The sequence below is a fragment of the Panthera uncia genome, chromosome B1 (genome assembly GCF_023721935.1).
Source record: "Panthera uncia isolate 11264 chromosome B1, Puncia_PCG_1.0, whole genome shotgun sequence".
NCBI lineage: Eukaryota > Metazoa > Chordata > Mammalia > Carnivora > Felidae > Panthera > Panthera uncia.
This window is the reverse complement of record NC_064811.1, coordinates 33121073-33137885: the sequence shown is the minus strand read 5'-3', so window position 1 is coordinate 33137885 and position 16813 is coordinate 33121073. Positions and strand designations below refer to the sequence as shown.

The 16813-nt window shown below is 42.2% G+C and overlaps 1 protein-coding gene across 3 annotated transcripts in view; it reads left to right on the top strand.

The window, feature by feature from the left end:
* The first annotated feature begins 8581 nt into the window (after positions 1–8581).
* RBM47 (RNA binding motif protein 47) overlaps positions 8582–16813 on the top strand; it is a 156149-nt gene continuing 147917 nt past the window's right edge. Inside the window, exons 1-3 of one of the 3 annotated variants that reach the window (XM_049631948.1) lie at positions 8583–8708; positions 8857–9015; positions 9392–9524. The gene's annotated coding sequence lies outside the window, so the exon portion shown is untranslated. Of the gene's footprint in view, positions 8709–8856; positions 9016–9391; positions 9525–16813 lie in introns of all 3 variants that reach the window. The other 2 variants (XM_049631949.1, XM_049631947.1) reach the window with 2 other exon arrangements.

Below are 16813 nucleotides of genomic sequence, written 5' to 3'. Positions count from 1 at the left end.
TATCTCATGGGCTGGTTGTCATTGCCAAAGTAATGGGTTGAGGTTAGAATGTGATTTCATCTGAGCAATACTGTGTCAATTAGGCCCTGAAAGAAAGATATTGGTAGACTATATTGGTACTTACCATTCTAGAAAGAAAAAGTTTACTTGTCTTACCAAAGTTAAGAAAGGAGATACTGCCAAGAAGAGAGCTTTCTGAATAGTAAACCATAAGAGAGAAAATGCTGCTAGGGACAGATAGGTACGTGTATGAATTTCACTAACTCCACCGTTGGTATTTTATATGACTCTTCATTCAAGAATTGAACTTGAAAAAAAAAAAAAGAATTGAACTTGAAGGTGTGGGTCAGTGATGCATTGTAGTAAACATCCACTGAGGTTCTGAAATTCAATCTCCTTCCACTCCCCTATTAATGCAGTCAGTAATGACCTGGTTTCAACTGTCTGCCCCATAGCTGGATTCTGTGGAGCATCTGTTCTAGTCAATTTGTGAGATGGCCCACTCTCCTACCTGCAGATCTCCAACTCTCCCCACAAATCCCTATTTTGATTGATGGCAACATGAAGCTAGAAACCTTGGAAGTTGTTGCTTCCTGTCTCCCTCTCACTGCCATCCACTCCCTTCTTCCTTACCACATTTAATAGGTCATCAGATTCTTTCAGTTCCATTTACTCAACAAATCAGCAGGGTCAACGGCAGTCAAAACACTCTGGCTGTTTTAAGCAGAAAGGGATTTAATATATGCAATTAAGTGCTTACACAATTGTTGGAAGAGTAGGCACTCAGCTGGACCTTGAGGTAGGACTTCCACAGGAACACTGCTGCACTGACCTGCCAGGGAAACTACTGCATGTACCACAATCAGGAAGGTGGGGAATCAGAAGACCACCACTGGCCCTGTTGAGTTCAGGGACACACCAATTTTGTTGCAATGAGGGATCAGAAAGCTACCACTGCCATGTTTGCAACAGAGCCATGCTATGTCTGCTAGTTCCACACCAGCAAAAATAGTGCCTGTACCCTGTGCTGTGTGCTCTAGCTACAAAGCTAGAACGGCACCCCGGGATGTTGCCACAAGAACACTTCACATGTTTATGACTGTGCTTGCTGTGAATTGGCCTCTTCCTCACTTCCACCTTTCAAATCTTGCACAAATGGATCTGTTTGTCAGACCTCACATTCCATTTGGAACTTTAACTGCAAAGGAGTCTGGGAAATACAACTTTAGTTTCCTAGCCTCTCAGTACAGGAAGGCATATACTGGAAAGAGAGTGAAATGAGATAATCCACCGTATACACCACATCCAATATCTCTTGAACAACCATTGCCCTATGGACCTTGTCATCTCCTACCTGAACTATTGCAATTTTCTCATTACTAGTCTCTCTGTTTTCAAGTTGTCCCCCCTTCAATCCATCCTCTGTGGACATGGTGATCATGTCCATTTCCTGCTCAAAATCTTGTCATTCATAATAAAGGCCATTTTCCTGTTGAGTCTCTCTCTCTCTCTCTCTCTTTTTTTAAAGATTTGCTTTTTTAAGTAATCTTTGCATTCAAATGGGAGTTGAGCTCACAACCCTGAGATCAAGAGTCCCATGCTCCACTGACTGAGCCAGCCAGGTGCCCCTCCTTTCATGTCTCTTAGCCATCTGGCCCCAGCCCTCCTTGCCAGCTGTAACTCCTGCCACCTCACTGCACCTCCAGGCTTCTGTCACACCAGATGCTAAATGTTTTCACCACCCCTCCCCCATCTTACCGTTGTTCATGAAGTTCCCCTTCATTTTCTTATTTTTAATTCAAATGTTACCATGTCTAGGAAGTTGCCCTTACTCTCCTCCTCCACACACAGAAATAATGGGTTCTTCCTGGTATTTTGCATACACCTCTATTGCCCTCCTCCCTTTGTATTTCATATAGTTATATACATATCTCTCTTTCCAGTGCAAGGGAGTGGACCATGTTTTTATTCGTCTATGTGTCTCAGGTGCATGACTCTTGGTAGATGCTCAGTAAATACTCGTTGAACAAGTCTAAGTGAGACTGCCACTAACTCCCTGGGCTCACACATGGTAAGGCCATCAGCTGGTGGCCTTACCTGTTGCTATGAAATGTTAGTTCCTTGAAGATAAGGACCATATCTCATTTATTATTCTATATTTAGCTGGACACACAGAACCTGACACATAGTAGATACTTGATAAATATTTGTTAGATAAAACAATGGATGGATGGTTGGATGAATAATTGTAACAGAATACTGATATGGGGCTGTTTCCAGCACCCCATTTGCAGTAACATATGGAATCTTCCAAACACTTCTAATGAGGTGAGCACTGTTGAGGGGTATTAAGCCTCTGAACAGTCAAGTTGTTTGCCCACAGTCACAAAGTAAGTGGCAGAAACAGGATTCAGACTCAGGCATCAGGTTCCAGACCGTGTTCTTTTATTTATTTATTTATTTATTTACTTATTTAGCACAAGAGCAGAGGAGGGTCAGAGAAAGAGGGAGAAAGAGAATCCCCAGCAGTCTCCACACTGTCAGCACAGAGCCTGATGTGGGACTTGATCTCACAAACTGTGAGATCATAATCTGAGCCAAAATCAAGAGTCAGACACTTAATTGATTGAGCCACACAGGCACCCTTAGACTGTGTTCTTTTTTTTTTTTTAATTTTGCCTGACACGGGGCTCGACCTCAAGAAACCATGAGATCATGACCTGAGTTGAAGTCAGATGCTTACCTGACTGAACCACCCAGGCGCACTCCCAGACTGTGTTCTTAATTACATGCTTATACTGGTGATGGGTGGATGAATGGATGGATATATAGGGGTATTTCAAGCAGAGAAACAATAGAAACAGAGGGAAGAATATTCATTTTATTTTTATGTGGCTTTTACAGTCAGTAAATTTAGCCACACCTGCAATTAATTCTGTCCCATAAAATACTCATCCCCTACAGTATATGTCAAATTAAAACTTTATATATACACATATATATGTGTATATATATACATATGTATATATATGTGTATATATATAATTACAGTTATATATAGTGCATATATAACTATATAACTACATATATATATATATATATACACATTTATTTTTTTAAGTAGGCTCCATGCCCAATGTGGGGCTTGAACTCACAATCCTGACATCAAGAATTGCACGCTCTACCAAATAAGGCAGCCAGGCGTCCCTAATCATGTTTTTGAAAACTTCCTTGCATCCACTCTCTAATATGACCCTAAATCTCAGATTCTAGATGAGTCAAACCCTACCTCTTTTGACATACATCCACTTCTAAATATTGATGATAACCTTCAAATGTATATTCACATTTACCCATTCATTCAAGAAACGCTTCTTGAGTGCCTACCTTGTGCCAGGCGCTGTCTTTAGGCTGGGACTACCACTACCAGAATGCACGCATATAGAATATGATCATCATAGACATATATAGAATCTTTTGCGAGGCCATAGAATGTAATGGTGAGAGTCACAGGCTCTGCCGCTGTCTTGTGGTGGGATTTCAGCAGGATCTCATACCTGTTTTGTGGGTTGGTCTCTTCATCTACGAAGTGGGCCTAAGAACCGTCTTTATGTCATGGAGTCCTTGTGAGGATTAAATAGTTAATACATGGAAAGTGCTGGCAAATATGCTTGTAAGCACTTACTAACTGTTAGTAATTTTATGTTGACAATCTTTTCTGCTAAGTTATTGCTGAATGACTGAGCTTTTTGTGGGAGGCTGTTTCCCATGATAAAATAAAAAGAAGTCTAAAGGTCTCTGGTGGGGAATACGTCTTAAAGGGATATAAAGGAATTAACAGCATCTGTTGCCATAACAAAATCATGTCTTGGTCTCGAGTGGGCCTTTAAGGGCCTATAATTTACATCAGTGTTCCTTCCATCACAGCGGGCAGGTGGGGGCGGGGAAAACCTTCCTTCTAAGCAGGCGGCTCCGCTCTGGCAGAGCTATTTGTGCAGGAAGGACGAAGGTCAAGGGGCTCCTTGTATTGAAGGTCTTTCTCAAAATGAAGGATTTGGCTTCCAAGATTAATGTGTGGAGTGAACCCCTGCTATACTTAATTCCCTTTTTTGTGAACTCAGTACATTTTTAAAATTCAGTTAGGGGCCCTCCCGTAGTGTGGCATGGAAACCACGAAGCCAGATGCTCTTCTGACCGAGTTCTCAGTGGCCCTCTCTCATCCTTTGACCTACACGCTGATGACTGTGCTCTACACTTAGTGGCTAAGCCAAATCATTTGCATTAAAGAGTGCCCAGGATCCAGTGTGGATTTGATATAAAAATCAAAGAAAAGACTCAACAGTCTTCTGTGAGGTAGCCAGTGGCCACCACACGAGGCAAGGAGAGGGTAAGGAAACTGCAGGCATGAGAGATCTCTCCGGGTCGAGTTGCATGTTCTGGATCAAAAGAGGGTTTATTTTCTGAATAATTTCTGTTGGGTAAACTATCAGCAGCCCATAGAAAGTTTGGGTTCAGGTTGGTGACTTTATCCCATCCGGCAATAATTTTTCTGTTTCAGGTAAAATTAGGGAAAATGAAGGAAACAGAAAGTAAAACCATTGAGAAGACATTACCCTTTTTCATACTGTAAGAGGGTACCTAGAAGGTCAGCTCTTACAAGAAAGAGATAACAGAAGCTTCTCTCTCCCAAAAAGTCAATTCCTTACTATGACCTCACAATGGTTCCAAGGAATTGCTTTGTGAAGAAATAATAATAATAGCAATAACAGCAAAGACTTAAACAGCAATCACTACATGCTTATTCTAAGCTCTTTGCATTTATTTATTCCATGCATTACTTAGGCCTCACCTGTACTGTGTTAGTACAGTCTTCAGTCTTTAAGAAACACATATTGAGGGGCGCCTGGATAGCTCAGTTGGTTAAGTGTCCGACTCTTGATTTTGACTCAGGTCATGATCTCACAGTTTGTGAGATTGAGCCCCGCCTCGGGCTTTGTGGCTCACAGCCTGCTAGGGAGCCTGCTAGGGATTCTCTCTCTCTCTCTCTCTCTCTCTCTCTCTCTCTCTCTCCCCCACTCGCTTGCCCTCTCTCTCAAAATAAATAAATAAACATAAAACAAAAGAAACACATATTGGAAACTGAAGAGTGTTGTTCAGCCCTGTGCTTTTATGTGTATGATCTCATGTAATCCTCAAGATGGCCCTATAGTTAGGTATTGCCATCAGCAGCAACCTGAGGCTTAGGGACACAAGTAACTTGCCCAGGAGCACATAACTGCCAGGACACAAACTTTGATCTCACAGACTTCAAGCCCAACCTGTTCATGTTGCTGCCCTTTGGTGTCTCACAGAATTGGAGTCTGTAGGGTCAGCATATTTCACTTTCATAGGGCACAGATCTTTGATGGGATTCATTATGGGTTTCCATGCCTCCAAAATGGGAAGTGTCCAGGACCTCTGGTCAGAATCTCCTGGCCCTCTCCCCATAACTGTGAGCTAAAACCGTCTTCTGGAACTTCTTGATTCTGCTCCCTAACTGGGTATAAGAATAATTTAATCAGAATTCTAGTGGTAGGGAATAGTAAAAAGCAGTAAAAATCCTAACTCTGCTACTTGCTAGTAGCTTGAAACAACTCTTAAGAACCTCAGTTTCCTGGGGCGCCTGGGTGGCTCAGTCGGTTGGGCATCTGATTTCGGCTGAGGTCATGATCTTGTAGTTGGTGAGTTCGAGCCCCACGTGAGGCTCTGTGCTGAAAGTTCAGAGCCTGGAGCCTGCTTCAGATTCTGTGTGTGTGTGTGTGTGTGTGTGTGTGTCTGCCCTTCCCCTGCCCGGTCTCTGTCTCTGTCTCTGTCTCTGTCTCAAAAATAAACATTAAAAAAAGAAAAAAAAGACCCCCAGTTTCCTAATCTGAGCAATAGGGCAATGCAAATGATTTGTACTTTACTCATACTAATCTCATGCGGTTGTGACCGTCAAAGATGGTAATGCATCACTGGAGGGGCAATGGGGATGAGTGGCTATTATTACACCTTCGGTTTGCCTCTGTTGACGAGGATGTCTTGGAATAGTGTTATTTGATCTAAGATTTAAATATGGGAAGGAAGATTCTTTGTGAGCTGTGAAGTAGTTTTTTGGGGGTACAAAAGGAAATGCCATTTTTTGAGTACCCTCCATGTGCCCGGAATTGTGCTGAGATTTCATTTCTCACTTAACTCTCAAAGAAATCTGGAGAGGTAGGTGCTGTTATTTTATAAATGAAGATACCGTGAAGCTCAGAGCAGTTAAGCAATTTGCCTAGCATCACATAGCTGAGATAAAACTGGGATTCGAACTCACAGCTGTGGGATACCCAACTCTATGCTGTTTGTGCTCACTCTAGCACACTGCCTTATAGGCAGAAGGCAAAGAAGGAAGCAGAAAGCAAAGCACAGGGGTCTGCAAACTTAAAATGCCTTAAGATCATGGGATTTTCCTGAGAATTAAAATAATAATAATAATAATAACAAGAAGAAGAAGAATAACAGGCATCAAGGCTCAGCCACAAAGAAGAAATGATGAGAAAGCTGATATTTCTTTTGTTATGGCCTGCTGCTTAAAAAGTTAGTTTATTTTCACATATTCCTGGGGAGGACAGTGCAAAGGAGTTAGGAACAAATATTATAACCGTTTAATGGGTGGCACTGGGCAAAACTGAGAAAGAAGCAGAAGTGCCTGGCTACATTTTAGAGAAAGTAATGGACTAAGAACTCCATAAGGACTTGCTTCCAGGGACTTGTGCCTCCTCAAGAGCCATCTTCTCTGACCCCAGCCCCAGTTCACCTGGAGTCCGTGATCTCTACACTTGCATACTCACTGGTATTCTTCCTGGTCTTAATCCCCAGGCTTTGGCCCAGTGTTTCCTATGGAAAATCCTGTTTTCAGGTGGAAAAATCAGTAAGCCTGAGAATATCCTCTCTTGAATCCTTTAACTCAAAGCATCCCTAACAGTGAAAGGTTCTTGAGACCACATTCCAGATACTTCTGGAAAAGAAAAGAAAAAATCCAGGCTAATGTAGAGCTGGAGTTTTTATATTATATTAAGGTTTTGGAGCCCTTGTTCATGCCTGGCTGCATCAACCCTTAGATACGGTAAGAGAACCCTGGAGTAGTCTCACTGCCTGCTGTTGATAGTTCATTCTCACCTGTATTGACAGGGAATAAACCTAAACCCAGAAAATGTTAAAAAAATTTGTTAATGTTTATTTATTTTTGAGAGAGAGAGAAAGAAGAGAGAGAAAGCGGGGGAAGGCCAGACAGCGACGGGGGAGACACAGAATCCGAAGCAGGCTCCAGGCTCTGAGCTGTCAGCACAGAGCCCGATGCAGGGTTGAACCACAAACTGAGATCATGGCCTGAGCCGAAGTCAGATGCTTAACCAACTGAGCCACACAGGCTCCCCTATGACCCAGAAAATGTTTAATTGATCGGAGTTAAATCTTACCCCATAGGGAAGATAAAAATCCCAAAGGGATCTAAAATGTTTCAGAATTCTTTGCTGGTTTTTGGAATCATTTTTCCTAAAGGCGGCAAATGCTGCTTTTAGATTTAGCTAGAACTGGGAACGAGTCCCCACCTCACTAGGCAGTGAAACCTGGAACTAATTGACCTGAGTGTCTTCATCTGCAAAATGGGGATAAAGTAGCTCACAGGATTGATTTGTAAGATCAGATAAGATGAAGTGGGTGAAAGTGTTTGGTAAAAGTACAAAGGGCCTCATGAATGTAAAAGGGATTGTGATTTCTTTCTTTCAAGGTGAAGCTAAGTGGAGGAAAAAGGGTGTCCTGTTGGCACTGATCACATTTTTTAGCCTCCAGTAATCCCCTTTTAATATTTATGAGGAGTGTAAAAATTATTTCCCCCTATTTCACACTGTTTTTCAAATAGCAAAGACTATTATTTGGCCAGCAGCAGCTTCTAACTGAATAGGGTAAGTAACTTTCCCAGGGTCAGACAGCAAATCAAGGGCCTAAATTCAAATTAGAATGAAGCACACATCTAGGGTTGATTGCTGGTCCTGAGTTTTCTACTAGTGAACTTCACAGAATGCACAGGCCAATTTATCTCCATGTGTTTTGTCAATCTTGCAACTTTTAAGTGAGATGAAAATCAGTTGGACACTCCTTTACAGGAACTTTACTTTCCAATGTATGCAAGACTGTCTACAATGTAAACTGTGAGCAAAAATCTCGTCACTGGAATCTTCCAGAAGCTGGGAGAAGTTTAAAAAAAACCCTGCTCATGGCCCTACAGCTAGCAAATAGCAGGGCTGCGTCTAGAGCCAACTTCTAACTCTGATTATGCCCTTGAAAGAATCCATAGTACAAAAACTACTACCAGTACTACTGCTAATAGCTGCTAAATATGTGCCAGGCACTGTTCTAAGCTCTTCTATGTATTAACTCATTTAACCAGCAAAAAAACCCCCCTTTTTTTGGACTAGTCTTTCACTAAAATAGCCCAATGACAAACAGTCCTTTTTTTTTTTTTTTCTCAGTTGGTGACACTGCAACCCGAAATCACAACTCCGTTTTAGGTTCCTGGTGGTGCCTGCTTCCTCTTCTAGTTTGTTTAGTCACAGAATTCGATTCCTGTTGGCCGGTTACGCGCCTACAAACAGGCTTAGCGCTCTATTGAAATGCGTGAGGCTCCTTAACTCTTGTATAAACAGGTAATGCGAAGGGGTGGGGCACAGATTGCGGGTTTCTTTGGGACGGGGATGAGGTGGGGGTTAGAGCCAACTCCCCATAGATCAGGCAAGGTTAAGGGAGGGCTTGGCTGCTGTTTTTAAATGCAGTGTTTTTTTGTTCCCTTTCTAGAAACCAGCTGTAACTTTAGGTCAGAGCGCATTAAAATGAGCCACTTCTAAACGAGCAGCGCCCAGGCCCCAGGCCCTGCTGCGAAGGCCCCGGCAAAGGTCAGGGTTTCGTCCGCGTGACGTTCCTTCCTGCGCGCGTCCAAGCGGTGCTGTGCCTCAGGTAAGGACACTCTGGGAGGTCCCCCCCCTTCCTTTAGGCCCGCCGCGGGGCTCGCTGTGATCCTACCTGGTTAAACGACTTTTTGTACCAGGGGGAAGAACGGGGGTGGGGTGGTACTGTTCGGCTCGTGATTCAGCAGCAGGTTCCTTATTCCTCAAACATGGTTCTGCTTGATTTCTCTGAACAACCCGAAGGGGGCCAGACGTCTGAGGACACATGTCCTCAGGTGGAGCAGGTGCCACTTGTGGGGCCGTTTCTGGGTGTCTGACTTGGATGTGACTTTTTGAGCGCGGGGAGAAATCTGTCTGGTGGAGTCCCCAAATCTCTCCCATCCAGGCAGTTGTTTTTTTTTTTTTTTTTTTTTTTTAACCTTCAGCAAAGGTATCTGCGCTCCTAAAACAACAGGAATGTTGCACTGGCCTTTAGCCAGCGGTGGCTCAGCGAGCAGGATAAAATTTCAGTGCAGATTTACGGGAAGTTGCTGGTGTCGGGAGTAAAAATCTGGTTTGGTGAGTTTAAGGGAAGGGAGTAGACGAGAGACAACCTTGCTACTGTGAGGCGAATGGCCTCGGCTGGGGGAGGGCTGCGGGAGGAGGGAGGAGGGAACAGGGAAGAGCTCGGAGAGCAGACACGGAGCGCTCCCCGTGCGCAGCGCCGGACGCAGCCGGGCTCTCGGGGCCACTCGTCTCCCCCGGGTGCGGACCCGGCGCCGCTCGGCCAGTGGATTCGCCGCGCTTTCAAGTTCTCTCGCTCCCGCCAGGAATTTAGCCCCCGAGAGCTGCCTTCTGGTTATCGCTCCTGCTTCCCACTTTGGAATGTGCAGTTTGGGACAGTGAGAAGCCGGGGCTTAGGGAGTTGTCCTCGTTGAGAGTTTCTCTCCGCAGGTTTCCAAGGTTAAGAAATTCTGACAAACTGGAATTCCCAGAGTCTGGGAGTTGAGCCTAAAACGATCTGTTGCTTTAAGCGGCGCAGTGGGGAGTAGCTGGACACTCCTTATTTTGGTTTTACATTAAAAAGAGGGAGGCCGAGAAGATGTTGTAGGTTACTTCCTAGCTGTGTAAATTGCTACCGGGCTGTGAATGGTGTTAATTTCTGAAGTGGGCGACTCCAAATACATAACAAAGGTAAGGTGGTTTTTTGGCAATCCTTCTAACTACCTTCCCTTAATCTTACATTTGGGTCCCAATTTTGAATTTTTTTTTCCCTTTTTCTTCTCTCTTCAGCCCTGATCTCTCTCATTGTACCACTCTCCCTTCAACCCTGGTATATTTAGTGGGAAAGAAACGGTTTATAAAAAGATTTTAAAAGTGCCAGCTTCAGGAAAAGCAGAAAATCCTATATAGCCCCATCATGTTTCCTCTGATGGAACCTTTGATGAAGCCTTTTTCATACAAGAAACGTTTTTTTTTTTTTTTTTCATCCTTGAAAACACACTATTGGGCCATCCAGTGGCACAGGTGACTTTTAGAATCTGATTAACTTGCGATTGAGGAAATATTCATGACAGGCATCTATCTCATTGAAGTGTTAAGGTTGGGGGGCGGGGATGGGGGGAATGCCTTCCTGCAGTAGTTTACCTCCAAAGGTAGCACTGAGTGGAGGCTTAGTTGTTTAAAGTTACAAATTCATTCTGCGTAAAAGTGTAGGGCTGATGAATTATGACAGCCGACAAATCACCAGTCACCGGATATTTAGGAAATCAGTTAGAATAAATGACGTGGAATTTTGCAAATAAATGATTCATTTTTTAATTAGTTAAGAGTCCATCCACTCTTGGGTACTGTCCCAAGGCATTTGAGGATGTGGCTTCTTTCCTGAGGCTTATCAAAATGATAGAAAGATAGTGTCTTCAAGGTACTTACAGGCCATACTGGTTTGTACGGAAAAATCAAGCAATTTCTTTCTGGTGGCATCCGAATGACTCACTCCGTTGTCTTTAGCAGGAATGCAGATTAGAAATGTTTCTTTCAAAGTTCTTTAAAAGTTTTAATGCTGGAGTCACACACATTTTTCAGGGGAGAGAAAGCAAAGGGTTGGCCACACAAACATGAAGAAGTTGCCGCAGTTTTAAGCACAACTGCACTTAGATCAAGAGTGTTTGAGAACTGCAGGTGCCGATTCTGAAAGGTGAAAGGTTGTCAGTGGCGTAAAACACAATCTCTAGACAAGGCAGTGAGATAGCACTTTGTAGGAATTTGTGTTGCCATTAATTTAAACAATAATTTTTGTCAGACTGATGATCTGAAATCTTAGAGGGAAACAAAACCAACTCAGTCTGAAAGGGAAACAGGAGGAGGAAAAGAAAGAAATGGGGGTTTTTGTATCCTTTCTTGCCTACCTTATCCTTCATTCACCCTGTTCTGATAACACATACCGTTGGCCTCTTTGTCTTAATAACTGCGTACCGAGAGAATGAGGAATCAGAAATTTCACAAAAGTCTAGCTTCATTATTAATGTTCAGTATTTGTTAAATGAAGAAATAACCTGACAAAAACAAAGTGTAGCTAGACTACCTGTCATACTTCTTTACCTGACGAGGCTACTCTTAAATTCATCTGTTCGAGGGTCTTTTTGAACGTATGCCGAAAATAATCAAATTTTGAGGATATTTTGGCTTCCTCTTGGTTACTGAGTTTTCTGAAGCTTGTAGGATTGAAAATCTGGCACCGTCATTATATTCCAATCTCTATAGTTTTAATAGTCAACGTATTTGTTTTTGATTCCCAACTGCGCTTGCTGCTCTAGGTTAAATTTTGAAAGGATTCCACCCAAAACAGTTGGTGACACTGAAGATAGACTCGAGATAGAAAGCAACAAAACTGTGCTTCTGGACACATGTCCTAGATACTTGCTGTAACTAATGTTTAAGACTACTCACATTTTTTTCACCTCACATGATAAGAACATTTAGATTAGACTGTTCTCTTTGGTTTGTTAGTAATGGAACTTGCTCTAGGTAATCTAAACAAAGATTAGAAGGTTAAAGTAGAAGAAATTATTATTAGTATTTTTTTTACAAAATACCTTTGCTTTCCAAATCCTACTCTTGATCTGAAGATTAAAAGTAAATCATGTCCCAAATGATTGAGTTTTGGCTGCTATAGGAAAGTATTTGCTTGTTTCAGATAGGATTCCACCTCTGCATTTCTAGTGCCTTCTGATTGTTTAGGAATAGGCAGAGGAATAGATGTAGGGGTGCTGGTAGGAGGACAGAGATCTTATAATTGGACTGGGGTTCAAGTGAAATTGTGATCAGGTTTTCCCAGAGGATGCATAATTCTAGGAAAAAACTCACTCTGAAGAGGGCTTAAGTCTGGGATTCATTAGATTTAGGAAAAGGATATATTTCGCCTGAATCTAGAATTTGTGTGCTAAACATTAAAGTTACGATGAAGATATGAATGCAGCTTAAAAAATGGTTGTTAGGAGGGGCGCCTGGGTGGCTCAGTTGGTAAAGTGTCCGACTTCAGCTCCGGTCATGATCTCACAGTCTGTGGGTTCCAGCCCTGCATCAGGCTCTGTGCTGACAGCTGAGAGCCTGGACCCTCCTTGGGTTTCCGTGTTTCCCTCTCTCTCTGCCCCTCCCCTGCTCCTGCTCTATCTCTCAAAAATAAATAAACATTAAAAAAATTAAAAAAAAAAAAGTGGTTGTCAGGGGCTCCTGGATGCCTCAGTAGGTTAAGTGTCTGACACTTGATTTTGGCTCAGGTCATGATCCCAGGGTCATGGGATTGAGCCCCGTGTCGGCACTGAGCGTGGAGCCTGCTTGGGATTCTCTCTCCCTCCCTTTGTCCCCCTCCCCCATGCACTCTCTTTCTCTCTCTAAAGTAAAAATACATAAATAAATAATTAAAAAAAGTGGTTGTCAGAATAATTCCAAGTTAAAAGTTATATTGGGACGTTTCAACCACTGGCCTGATGAAGACATGTATTTCACCTCTTAGGCGCAGTTTCTGTGTCTTATGATGGTGTCGATTTTCTGGTTTAGTGTTGTAAGAGCTATGTGTTAGTCCAAACAACCACCCGCTCAGAGTAATGGCTTCAAAGAACAACTGAAAAAGGATTTTCAAGAAGGGCAACGCAGGAATGACTTGGGTTATGAGGTGGGAGGCCTTTAGATCCTCCAGAAAAGAACTGTCGTGGAAATGGCAATAAGTAATTGTTCAGCTGGATCCTCAGGTTGTGGGAAACATCTCAGGTTAGAGGGATTTAGGGGGAAATGGCACTCTGCCACTTTTTGTGTGTGGTCTGAATCGTCTTGTCAGTAAAACTCTCCTCAAGTGGTCTGCACTTGATTTCTGATGGTTTCTGCTTCTCTCGTAGTTGCCTCTTCCTCTATTCTGTCAGCATCTGCATGGGGAAGAGGGGAGGGACAAGATGTTCTCCCCTTGAAGTCAGTGTGCCCCTTCTTTTCAGAAACTTTGTATATTTTGCCCTGGAAAAGGTGAGGGAGGAATTTTCCAGTAGAAGGAGAAAGATGTCTGGTGGAGGAAATGGCCAAGAAACAGGTGAGTTCCAATACTGTTAGTAACGTAGAACTCACCAGAAAGCTCACATGGAGGTTTATCAGTGCCCTCAAACTATTGCAGGGGAACTGGCAACTGTAGGGATTTGAGGCTCATCCCCACCCCCTTTTGTAATTCAAATGTTCCTTGCACACTGCAATAGATGCCTAGTTTGAAAGGGTTCAAGATATCATCCCTGGGTAGGACCATAAGTCAACTGATTACAAAAGGAAGACTCTCAACTGTGTTCCACTCTTTCTCTACTTTCTGTGGTGGTTTAAGACTCCTGATTTCTTAGCCTCCTGAAAGAAAAAAATCACAGTTCAGTTGATGGGACTTATGTGTATAATATGAGCATTCTGTTTTGTTGCTGTGAATATCCTGTTGTTGTCGTCAGAGGAACTTAATTTATGTAAAATGATTTGTAGGTATGTTTAGACATACGTGTACAGTTTATATGTTTGTAAAATACAAAACATTAGGTAAACTGACACTCACTATTCCAGAAATGATTGACTGTAGTCTATAGTTGCTCTCTTGGTAAACTCTGTCATGTTGTAAGAGTGGAGTCGTTTTAGAAATCAAAAGTACAATCTCTACCTTTCTGAAGGCTATTTAAGAAAGATGACGTCAGGAGAAGGCAAAGTGCTAGTGTAATCCTGAAAACCCTTTGTGATTTGGGGAAAATGTCAATCCTTTGGCCTCAGCAGATTCCTGGTAGTGCAATATATATATATTTTATTTATGAGTCACAGCCATTCACATCGATCAAGAAAATAAGCTCCAAGTCTCCTCAAATCATGATATTTGTCTTTGGGGATACTGTAGTTTTGTGGTTCTTAGGAACATGGTGGCCCAGTGCCCAGATCATGGGAGGTGCTCGGTGGGTATACGTTGAGTGAAAGAGGAGTTTCTGATTTTTTAGCCTCCGGATCGTGCTTTGCTTTCGCTAATAGTCAATTTTGCTCATATTCCTTGAGTTTCCACCATGCGGGGAGAAAGACGATTTGATCCCAGAAGCTATGGATAATCCACAGGTGGGTGAGCAAGAGTTAACTCCATGTGCCAATGGGCAGTGGGTGGGGAACAATGAATGTGGTGCATTGTGCACTGAAACAGGAACAGGATGCCTCTACCTGACCAAGGAAATGCCAACCTGTGAGAATTATAATAAAAATATTTACCTTTCAGAGCACTGAGACCTGGCTCAATCATTTTTGTGACGCATTTCACATCATGCCAAAAGAAAAAAAAAAAAGTAATAAAACAAAGGAGATTTTTTTTTTCCAGGTGCTACTTACTTCTCTTAGATCAGTTGATTGCCATCCTGAAAATGTATATTTGGGCCTTTCAAGATCAAGTCAAATATTCATGTTTCTAAAAGTAGGGATCCATGTCAATGGCGATAACAGCACCGCGAGTTTTGAAAAGACAGCTTAACTAATATTTGTTGTCACTTATTTTTAAAAATAATAGCATGGTCCTCAAAGCCCTTGCCAAGATTAGGCCCATCTTCTCAGTAGCCTTCCCAAGACAAAGTTGCCTTTGTGTAACTGGAACTGGGAGGATTTGGTGGCACAGAAAACTCAATGGGGCACTGCAACTTATTATTACCAGAAAATTCAGTGGCCTGGTGTGTGTGTGTGTGTGTTTATCAGCTGATATCTCTGATCTGTTTCTCCATGCAGATGATCTCACTGTTTTAGACTTCCCACTAGAGCATGTAGTGCGCGGGAATTTAGTGCGCGGGAGTTTAGTTAGATTATAGAAGGGAAAAGCTGCAGCATGCTGGTGCAGAGCGGAGCTCGCCTCTGTGGGTGGACTAGTTTGTTCTCAGGGTAGTCAGCAAGATTTTGGTCACACGTGGAGAGAAAGAAAAGGTGGTTAGCCAGAGTGAAAATGACAGTTTGGGGGAAAGGAATGACTACTGTGCCTAATTCAACCTTCTTGGCAGAGTGGCTAAAAGCATGGACTGCCTTGGTTCGAATCCTGGCTGTGCCACTTATGAACTGGGGGACGTTAGGCAGGTTACCTAAAAAAACCCACAAAAACACAAAACAAAACTGTCCATGATTCAACATCCCCAACTGTTGTTGTTATAGGATTACTCTACAGGGTTGTTATAAGGATTAAATAAATTAATAAAGGATTAAATAAATTAATTACTGTATGAGCAGAGGTTAGAACAGCGCAGGGCGCATGGTCAATATACTATGGTCCGTAGTCAAAGTGATATGTACATGTGTCATGTTTGGGTGCATTTGTGTTTGAATTCTTATCTCATGACCCTACTCCATGTAAGAGTTTTCTTTCATGACCTCTTGCTGGTTGGATCCAGGATTCTCTTCCTAACCTCATTGTTTGGCTTTGATCAAGTGACCATTGCCATTGTAGATAGGCACTTTTTGGCTAAGTTTCTTTTGGTTTTTGTGTCTTAGTTGTATGGAGAAAATGTTACTTAGAATCACCAAGGTACACTTTTTTTTTCCCCTTCTCTCTTTTGGTAAGCTATAAGATGTTGATTAGGAACAAAAGGGATAATACTGTTATATCTGTTGGTGAGAGACTGCCGAGCACCCTGCTGAAAACCGAATATAGGTTCTTAGAGATGGCTAATGCAAAATAGGAATATTCTGTGTAAAAAGAAAAAAAACCTTAAGTACATCGAACTTAAATAATTCCTGTTGCAACTTTTGTTGGTTAGTATTAATTCATTATAATCATAATATATACTCTGGGACTTTCTTAGAACTGCCATAATGCCTTATCTGCCTTGCAAGGCATTTTATATCATTTCTTACTTTTGTGCATTCACTATTTTCTCTACCAAACCCAAATTAAGTTCCTTGGAGATAGGATTTGTGTCTGAATAATGTCTGTATACCTCAATGTCTCTAGTTTATAGTTGAGAGCCCAATAAATAAGAATTTCTTTGCCCAGATATATTACCATCTAAAATAATGGCATTTCTGCATTCCATGGGTATGTATTATACATTTTTTTTAAGGTAAGCTCTAGGCCCAGTGTGGGGCTTGAACTCACGACCCTGAGATCAAGAGTTGCATGGTCTACCAACTGAGCTAGCAAGACACCCCTGTATTATACACATTTATTTGAGTAACTTCTTTTTTTTTCCCCACAAATTTACCAAAAATTGTTACATAGAGGAAATATGGTGGAGCTGTACTGAACTCAGGCAGGACTGAGCAAGAACAGAAGCCCCATCCACAGCCCAGCCTCCTTTTTTTTTTTAAAGTTTTTAAATTTATTTTGAGAGAGAGAGAGAGAGAGA